Source organism: Budorcas taxicolor, chromosome 3 (genome assembly GCF_023091745.1).
Source record: "Budorcas taxicolor isolate Tak-1 chromosome 3, Takin1.1, whole genome shotgun sequence".
Lineage (NCBI taxonomy): Eukaryota > Metazoa > Chordata > Mammalia > Artiodactyla > Bovidae > Budorcas > Budorcas taxicolor.
This window is the reverse complement of record NC_068912.1, coordinates 12,447,645-12,456,964: the sequence shown is the minus strand read 5'-3', so window position 1 is coordinate 12,456,964 and position 9,320 is coordinate 12,447,645. Positions and strand designations below refer to the sequence as shown.

The window sequence follows — 9,320 nt, the reverse complement described above, 5'->3', positions numbered from 1 at the left end:
TCTAGTCTTTCCCATTCTTTTTTTCCCTCTATTTCTTTTCATTGATCAGTGAGGAAGACTTTCTTAATCTCCTTGTTATTCTTTAGAACTCTGCATTCAAATGCGTATATATTTCCTTTTTTCCTTTGTCTTTCACCTCTCTTCTTTTCAAAGCTATTTGTGAAAAAGCTGTGACAACCATTTTACCTGTTTGTATTTATTTTTCTTGGGGATGTTCTTGATCCCTGCCTCCTGTACCATGTCACGAATCTTCACCCATATTATTTCAAGCATATTATTTCTGTCTATCAGATCTAACCCCTTGAATCTATTTCTCACTTCCACTGTATAATTGTAAGGGATTTGATTTAGGTCATATCTGAATGGTCCAGTGGTTTTCCCTACTTTCTTCAGTCTAAGTCTGAAGGACTGGGAAACAGACTCGTGAAGGGCACAAACAGAGCCTTGTGTGCACCAGGACCCAGGAAAAAGGAGCAGTGACCCCACAAGAGACTGACCTAGACTTGCCCGTAAGTGTCCAGGAGACTCTGGTGGAGGCATGGGTCAGCGCTGGCCTGTTATAGGGCTAGGGGCACTGAGTGTAGCACTGCATGCCTAGGACCTTTTGAAGGAGGTTGCCATTATCTTCATTACCTCCACCATAGTTTGGTCCCAGGTGAATAGCAGGGAGGGAACACAGCCCCACCCATCAACAGCCTCCTATTTAAGAGATATGAAAATAAAAGATTGGAAAGGTGAAATAACTTTTCAAGATTACATGGGAGCTTTTCCAAGGTAGTATCTATAAAGGAGGCTGAGACCAAGGAGTGGAAACGAGAGGCAGAGTGGGAGTCTAGAGAGAGGTGGGAGATTCAGTTTTTCTGTGGTGTGCAACGTGGGCCAGAGATTTGTCAGTTGGGGAAAACATGAAGTCACTTTAGAATTCTGGGGAAAAAGTGTGCTGAAATTAGAGGTTAAATACCAGCTCTGAGAGTTAGAAATTCTACTTCCCAATGAAATGCTACTTCTACCACTTCTGTTACTAGTGTTTGTCATCCCAGGCAGAAACCATGAGGGCGGTAAGGGTAACTCTGGCTGCTCCCAGCACAGGTGCAGGGCTTCTGCATAAAAGCATGCTGCACCTACCATGAAAGGTCTGGGCTTTGCTGTCTCCAGCTCTCTCTCCTATCCTGGAGATTGGGGATGGAGCCAGAGACTTTGGGGGCAGGAAACTGTTTCAAGCTCTAGATTATTGTTCAGAATCTGGGTGCTTTTTCATTCCATCCTGATTCTACATTTTTCCTCACTCTTCTTATCCTTCTACAGTGTTCCAGGAGCCAACCGCCTTCTATCTCAACCAGATTTTGACCTATGCCAAAAGCACCTGGGTTCAAATCAAGGCTTAGGCTGGCTGGATGACTTGCAGATTCATGACTGGGATAGTGACTCGTACACTGCCATTTTCCTGAAGCCCAGGTGCAAAAGCAACTTCAGTGATGAGGAGATGACTGAGTTGGAGGACCTGTTTCGAATTTACTTCATCGGATTCACCCAGGAAGTGCAGGACCACATTAGTGAATTCTCGTTGGAATGTGAGTACAGTCCTCTGACCTGAAGACACTCTCAATGATTTTCTCTCCCTTGGTTCAGGCTATTACTCTCCTTTCCCCTCTTTATCTAACTGCATGTACACACTTGTCTAGAATAGTCTCCAGCTCTGACTCCACATGTCCACCCAGTCTCCCAGATTCTTCCTATTTCTTGCATTCTTGTGTGACACATGAATTTCCTCCTTTGTAGCCATTTCCTGGCTTGCTTGCATGTAACTTGTTTCTCTAAAACTTCTAGGAAAAGCCTCCTTTTTCTACTCTGGGCCTGAGTGATGTGAAGTGTGACTTCCTACTCTTCTAATCAATGTCTAATCTGTTGTCCAATCCCTTCTCTACATGTAACCATTCCCTACACCATGGAATGCTGCATTTCTGACTCCATCACATGTCGCCCCTGTTCTCCCCTCCTGACTATTGTACATCCTTAAAAGAGCCTAACTGTACCATTTATGATATGCATACCTCTCCCCAGTGCTCTTCTTTCTGAGAAGTCCTGAATACTGCAATTGGTTTTTGAGTTATCATTTTACAACAGACCTTTCTTGCCACTGAAAACTAAAGTCCTATGCCTTTTCCTTATCCTTCCCTTTGTTGTTTGCATTTTAATGAGTTCACTTCTGTTTTCCCTTACACAGACCCCTTTGGGATCCAGGTCATAGAAAGCTGTGGGCTGCATTCTGGGAAGGCCATAGGAAGTTCTTTGAGAGGAGCTTTAGGAGGACTGGATTTTGTGAGGATTCAGAATCATTCCTGTGTGCCTGCACCAGAAAGTGGGAGTAGGAGGCAGAAATTTTGTGCACTCATGACTCAGTATCAAAGCATCTCCAATATCATTGAGAAGCTCATGTCAGAAACCTGTCCTCGATATCCTGGGTGTCCTCGATGCAGTAAAGGTAGAACTGCAGAGGCAAGGTTAGTCTTGTTCTCTCTCCAAGACTTTTCCTTTTCACCTCCTACCGCTTCCTTTAAATTCAAAAGTGGGAAGTACCTAAGGAGAGAGGGGTTAATCAATAAATGATTTGGTTCCCATGGAAATTGAAGAGGTAACTGTCCAAATTTCTGAGTTCCTATGCTCTGAGTTAGAGTCATAATCTGACATTCTTACTGTTACTTCCTACCCCAGTGAAGCCTGAGGCCTGGATGTCCAGTGGTCCCATTTCCGTGCCTGGCTGCCTACTGCTGGTGTGCCATGTCTCAGGATTCTACCCCAAACCTGTGCAGGTGATGTGAATGAGGGGTGAGCAGGAGCAGCCTGGCACTCAGCAAGGAGACATCATGCCCAATGCTGATTGGACTTGGTATCTCCGAGTAACCCTGGATGTGGCAGCTGGGGAGGCAGCTGGCCTGAGTTGCCGAGTGAAGCACAGCAATCTAGGAGACCAGGACATCATCCTGCACTTCGGTGAGAAGGAGTTGGGGCCCGACTGGGGATGGGAGGAGATGGTCCTGAAGAACAGAGAGGGGGACAAAGGAAAGGAAAGGATTTGATGCATAAGAGAAGGATGGAGGGAGGAAGACAGATATGGAGAAAGGAAAGACAGGGAAGAAAGAGAGAGAGATTCAGGGAGACAGAGAGAGAGTCGGAGTTTAAGATTTATTTCTAGGACTACAGTGCCAGAAGTATGAAAATAGCTATTTCAAACTGCACAGTAGATAAGAATGAAAGACTGTAGTCTGGGTGGGATGTGGCAAGAAGGAGAGACTAAGGGTGATTGTGAATATGAGACCTCTGGGAATATGAGAAAGGGAACCAGAGATGCCCATGCGTCAGAATAGGTAATGGTTGTGTTGACATTCAGGTGGGCAGGAAGGCCTGGAGAACTAGAGAAAGGGCTTGAAATGATATTCTTTTGGTCTTCTCCCAATTGCCAGAGTGCTCCACATCCATTGGCTTCATACTTGTGGCAATAATATTGCCTTCCTTGATCCTTTTGATATGTCTTATGGTTTGGAGGTGCTGGTGAATTTTCATTTTTTAATCTTTCTTTTCTGTTCCTCCTTTTACTCTTTCCTTCCATTTTATCTGTTACTATTATGTCCCTTTAGTCTCAATATTTCCACTAGATCATTTTCCTTTCTTCTCCAAATCCCATTTGTAGGTAAATCTAATTAAAAAAAATAGCAGTAAAATATATATGACATAAAACTTACTGCACTAGCCATTTAAAAATGTGTAGTTTAGTTGTATTAACTACATACACGTTTTATGAAGCCAATCTCTAGAACTCTTTTCATCTTGAAAAACTAAAAGTCTCTTCCATTAAATCACATTCCCCAATCCTTGCTCCCTCAGGCTCTGGCAATTACCATTCTACTTTCTGTCTACTATGAATCTACCTACCTGTTGCACCTCACAGAATTGAAATCATTTGTGTTTTTTGCTAATGGCTTATTCTGCTTAACATTATATCTTCATAATTCATTCATGTGGTGGACTTAGAGTTTCATTCATTCATGTGGTGGACTTAGAGTTAGGTGGTATTAGAGTTTCTTTCCTTTTAATGGCTGTTTTGTTTATCTGCTCTTCTCTCAAAAGACTCTTGGGTTGATTCCACCTTTTGGCTATTGTGTATAATGCTGCTGTGAACATGGCATACAAATATCTCTCAAGAAGAGCAATTTTTTGCTTGTGTTCTTAACAGGTCATATCAGAATATCTTGTGAGCCCTGACCATGTCTCCTTTTCCATTTGGAATAAGTATCCAAGAACCCAGAAACTCAAGTTGTCAGCATAGGTTTCAATTTAATCATATTTGAACAAATAATCATCACATTTGATTAAATCAGTGTTCTTGTAGGCTTTAAGATGCATAATAATTTATGCACTAACAGAAACATAAATAAAATTGTTTTTATGAGACAATATCAATAATAGGAACCACTGAGATTTTATAGATGTGATATGTAAGAAAGAATATACCTTAAAATAAATGAAATGAGGTACTTGACTTCACAGTGTTATCACTTTGACTTCTTATTTAAATTTTGTCTGTTTGCTTCTGCCGAAATGTGATTTATTAAAATGAACTAACTATGATTATGCTGAGATAATTGTATTTGCAGAGCTGCTGAACACTTTAAACATAATTCCACTCTCTTTGCTTGGATGATTTTCTTTTCTTTTTTTAAAAATATAAATTTATTTATTTTAATTGGAGGCTAATTATTTTAGAATATTGTATTGGTTTTTCCATACATTGACATGAATCCACCACAGGTGTACATGTGTTCCCCATCCTGAACCCTCCTCCTACCTCCCTCCCTGTACCATCCCTCTGGGTCATCCCAATGCACCAGCCCTGAGCATCCTGTGTCATGCACCGAAAGTAGACTGGCAATTTGTTTCACATATGATAATATACATGTTTCAATGCCATTTTTCCACATCATCCCACAGAGTCCAAAAAACTGTTTTATACATCTGTGTCTCTTGCCCTTGCCCTCTTCCACAGAGTCCAAAAAAACTGTTCTACACATCTGTGTCTCTTTTGCTATCTTGCATGCAGGGTTATCGTTACCATCTTTCTAAATTCCATATATATGCATTAGTATACTGTATTGGTGTTTTTCTTTCTGGCTTACTTCACTTTGTATAATAGGCTCCAGTTTCATCCACCTCATTAGAACTGATTCAAATGAATTCTTTTTAATGGCTGAGTAATATTCCATTCTGTATATGTACCACAGCTTTCTTATCCATTTGTCTGCTGATGGACATCTAGGTTGTTTCCATGTCCTGGCTATTATAAACAGTGCTGCAATGAACATCGGGGTACCTGTGTCTCTTTTAATTTTGGTTTCCTTGGTGTGTATGCCCAGCAATGGGATTGCTGGGCCATATGGCAGTTATAGCTCCAGTTTTTAAAGGAATCTCCCACACTGTTCTCCATAGTGGCTGTACTAGTTTGTATTCCCACCAACAGTGTAAGAGAGTTCCCTTTTCTCCACACCCTCTCCAGCATTTATTTCTTGTAGACTTTTGGATCGCAGCCATACTGACTGGCATGAAATGGTACCTCATTGTGGTCTTGATTTGCGTTTCTCTGATAATGAGTGATGTTGAGCATCTTTTCATGTGTTTGTTAGCCATCCATATGTCTTCTTTGGAGAAATGTCTGTTTAGCTCTTTGCCCCATTTTTTGATTGGGACATTTATTTGTCTGGAATTGAGCTGCAGGAGTTGTTTGTATATTTTGGAGATTAATTTTTTGTCAGTTGCTTCATTTGCTACTATTTTCTCCCATTCTGAAGGCTGTCTTTTCACCTTGCTTATAGTTTCCTTTGTTGTGTAGAAGCTTTTAAATAATTAGACCCCATTTGTTTATTTTTGCTTTTATTTCCAGTATTCTGGGAGGTGGGTCATAGAGGATCCTGCTGTGATGGATGTCGGAGAGTGTTTTGCCTATGTTCTCCTCTAGAAGTTTCATAGTTTCTGGCCTTACGTTTAGATCTTTAATCCACTTTGAGTTTATTTTTGTGAATGGTGTTAGAAAGTGTTCTAGTTTCATTCTTTTACAAGTGGTTGACCAGTTTCCCCAGCACCACTTGTTATAGAGATTGTCTTTTCTCCGTTGTATATTCTTGCCTCCTTTGTCAAAGATAAGGTGTCCAGAGGTGCGTGGGTTTATCTCTGGGCTTTCTATTTTGTTCCATTGATCTATATTTCTGTCTTTGTGCCAGTACCATATTGTCTTGATGACTGTGGCTTTGTAGTAGAGCCTGAAGTCAGGCAGGTTGATTCCTCCAGTTCCATTCTTCTTTATCAAGAATGCTTTAGCTATTTGAGGTTTTTTGTATTTCTATACAAATTGTGAAATTATTTGTTCTAGCTATGTGAAAAATACTGCTGGTAGCTTGATAAGGATTGCATTGAATCTATAGATTGCTTTTCTAACCATGAGGGTCAGCTGAGCAGCTTGTTTCTCCAGAAAGCCTTGCTTAGTGCTACAGTGAAAGGAGACCCTCCTTTGACTGGTATCCTGTAGAGATCCACTTTACTCTGTATCCAGAACATGGCAGTTCTTTTTGGTTTTCTTTTCTTTCTCCTTATCAGTTACTTGAGAGAAGAGCTTGCTCTCTGTGGATCCCTGGCAAGATCTCTTATGTTTTTCTTTAGTAAAATAATCTGAGTTGCTATAATTGCCACATTATTAGTCTTTTTTTCCCCCATATCATCTCTTTACATTTTTTCCTCTTGAGTTCATATTCTCTATTTTCTTCTATATCTTTCTACTAAAATATTCACACACGGGGGGAAATTGCTGTGCTCTCCTTGTTTCTACCTTGAACTCCTTTCGAGGAAACCAGCTCTGTCCATACTACAACTGTAGTTTACATGTAAAGATTAATCAAGAAAGGATCCTGTTTCTCATTTACCAGTTAGAATGAGTGAGAGGCAGGATGGTTGAGGGGTAATAGTGCAAATGGGTTGTGAAATATTCAAGCAAAGGGTCAAAGGGGCTTTACTTGCTCTCAGAAACGTTGATATCTTTGTTTTAACATGTCAGTTTTATCCAGCTTCCCTGTGGCTCATGGTAAAGCGTCTGCCTGCAATGCAGGAGACTCAGGTTCGATCCCTGGGTCAGAAAGATCCCCTGGAGAAGGAAATGGCAACTCACTTCAGTACTCTTGCCTGAAAAACTCCGTGGACTGTTGCCTACATGGACTGTCACCTGAGGAGCCTGGTAGGTGACAGTCATGGGGTCACAAAGACTCGGACATGACTGAACAACTTTACGACATCACTTTATCGTTGACCTTTGTTTATGTTTATTGAATATTTTGCTTATTCCATAGTTTTCTAGAAACCTTATTTTAAAAGTCAAAACTCATTTAATTAAAACAGTAGGAAAGTGGAGGAGGGGAGAAATTGTGAGACAGAGGTACTAGAAGCAGTTCTGCCACTCAATTATTCTAGGACAAACAGACTTTAGGATTTGGTCATGGTAGGAAATGAATGAAAGCATATTTTTTTTTTTCTCTTATCAATTAGCACAGCTTGTTATTTCTCTAGGATGCATTAAACTCCAAATCATCTTATGGGTATGCATACTTACCTGTGCTTCACTACAGTCTCAGCTAAGGCCAGGGTTCTGATTGGTGTACTTTTGGGGTGTGAGCTATGGACCACAAGCAGCAGTAGAACCTGTGAGATTGTTAGATAAAATAATTTTCAGGCCCCACTCTAAACCTAGTGAATCAGAAAATACTGGAAAGAGGACTAGAATGCTGTATTTTAATAAGCCTGTTAGATTATTCTAATGCACATTTAATTTTAAGAACCTCTTGTCTAAAGATGTCTTAAGTTTTGAGCTATTGACATTTGGGGCTGGATAGATCTATGTTATGAAGGATTGTTCAATAAACCGTAGGATTTTTAGCAGCACCCCTGCCCTCTACTCACTGGATGCCAGTAGCACTTCCCCAGTTATAATAACCAAATATATCTTCAGACATTTCCAAATGTTCCTAGGGGGCAAAATTGATTCCAGATGAAAACTAAGGTCTGAGATGATATACAGAATTTCATCTCCCCCATCATCACTTAGTTGGAATAATTGGTGATCCCACTTAAATGAAGCTAATTTGCTGGCTGAAGAAGAAGGGACTCTTCATCTGGATAGTATGATTTCTTCAAATCTCAAAGTTACTATTGAATTTTTTTTCCATAGGTGAACTGGCCCAGGAATGAAGCTCCCAAATAGAACAGAATGATGACAGCATCAAAGACCAGATAGGGAGACCAACTTATCTAGTGATATTTTAGTTACATGAGCACAATAGATTTGATTTTCCTTTTAAAAAGACTGAGTTAGAATATTCACTTGATTAAAAATTCTGATATTACTCTGCTTTCTGATACCTTGCAACAGCTTTTCCACATCCTTTTTATTCTTTATCTTTGTTTTCCTTATTGTTCTTATTCTCCTCCCTCCGCCAAGTCACATTCCTCAAAGGTGGTTTCTTGGACTTGTGTCTTTACCTTCCTCTAAGTGTCCTTACCTTGGAAAAGTTTAATTTATTCATGACTTTCTGACCTCTGGATGATTGACTTTCTCTAATAGATTTTCAGTCTCATAATATAAGGGCTCCTCAACTCTTTTTCTTTGAGAGTTTGTGTGCCTCTGTATGTGTCTGTGTGATTTTTTTTCTAATATATGGGAATATGTTAAAAATATTTTGTCCTGTTTCCAGTATCTGTGTTAAATTAACTTATTAAGTTTAATCCTTAATCTGTATGTCCTTTTGGAATTTTGATGTGTACTCTTATGACAGGTTTAAAGATGAAAATTCCAGTTGTTTCTTTTCAATCCTCACACTATCTTTTATTGCATATTCTTGCCCAATGGCCCTTGTTACAAAGACCGGTACACTGATGAATAGAATTGACAGCTGACATCCTTCTCTTTTTACTTGTATTGGATAAGAATAATTCAAGAGCTAATATTAGCTAATTGTTGTGTTTATATATACTTTTAATCAGATTTATCACTTTCAAAGTTGTTAATTTTTTTATTATCATTATTATTATGGATGATTATTGAATTTCATTAGGGTTTATAATGAAATGACAAAACATCTTACATATTTTTTTCCTTTTAATGTCATTAATACACTTATTGATTCTCAAATGGTAAAACAAAATTCTGCTTTTGCAACTTATCTGTCTTGTTCATAATGTATTATGTGGTATATTTCATTTTGTTCATATTGTTTTTTTAGGTCTTATAA

The 9,320-nt window shown here is 39.4% G+C and overlaps 1 pseudogene; it reads left to right on the top strand.

Moving 5' to 3' along the window:
• Positions 1–943: 943 nt before the first annotated feature.
• On the top strand, positions 944–4,253 carry LOC128045472 (T-cell surface glycoprotein CD1b-2-like; annotated as a pseudogene).
• The last annotated feature ends 5,067 nt before the right edge of the window (positions 4,254–9,320 follow it).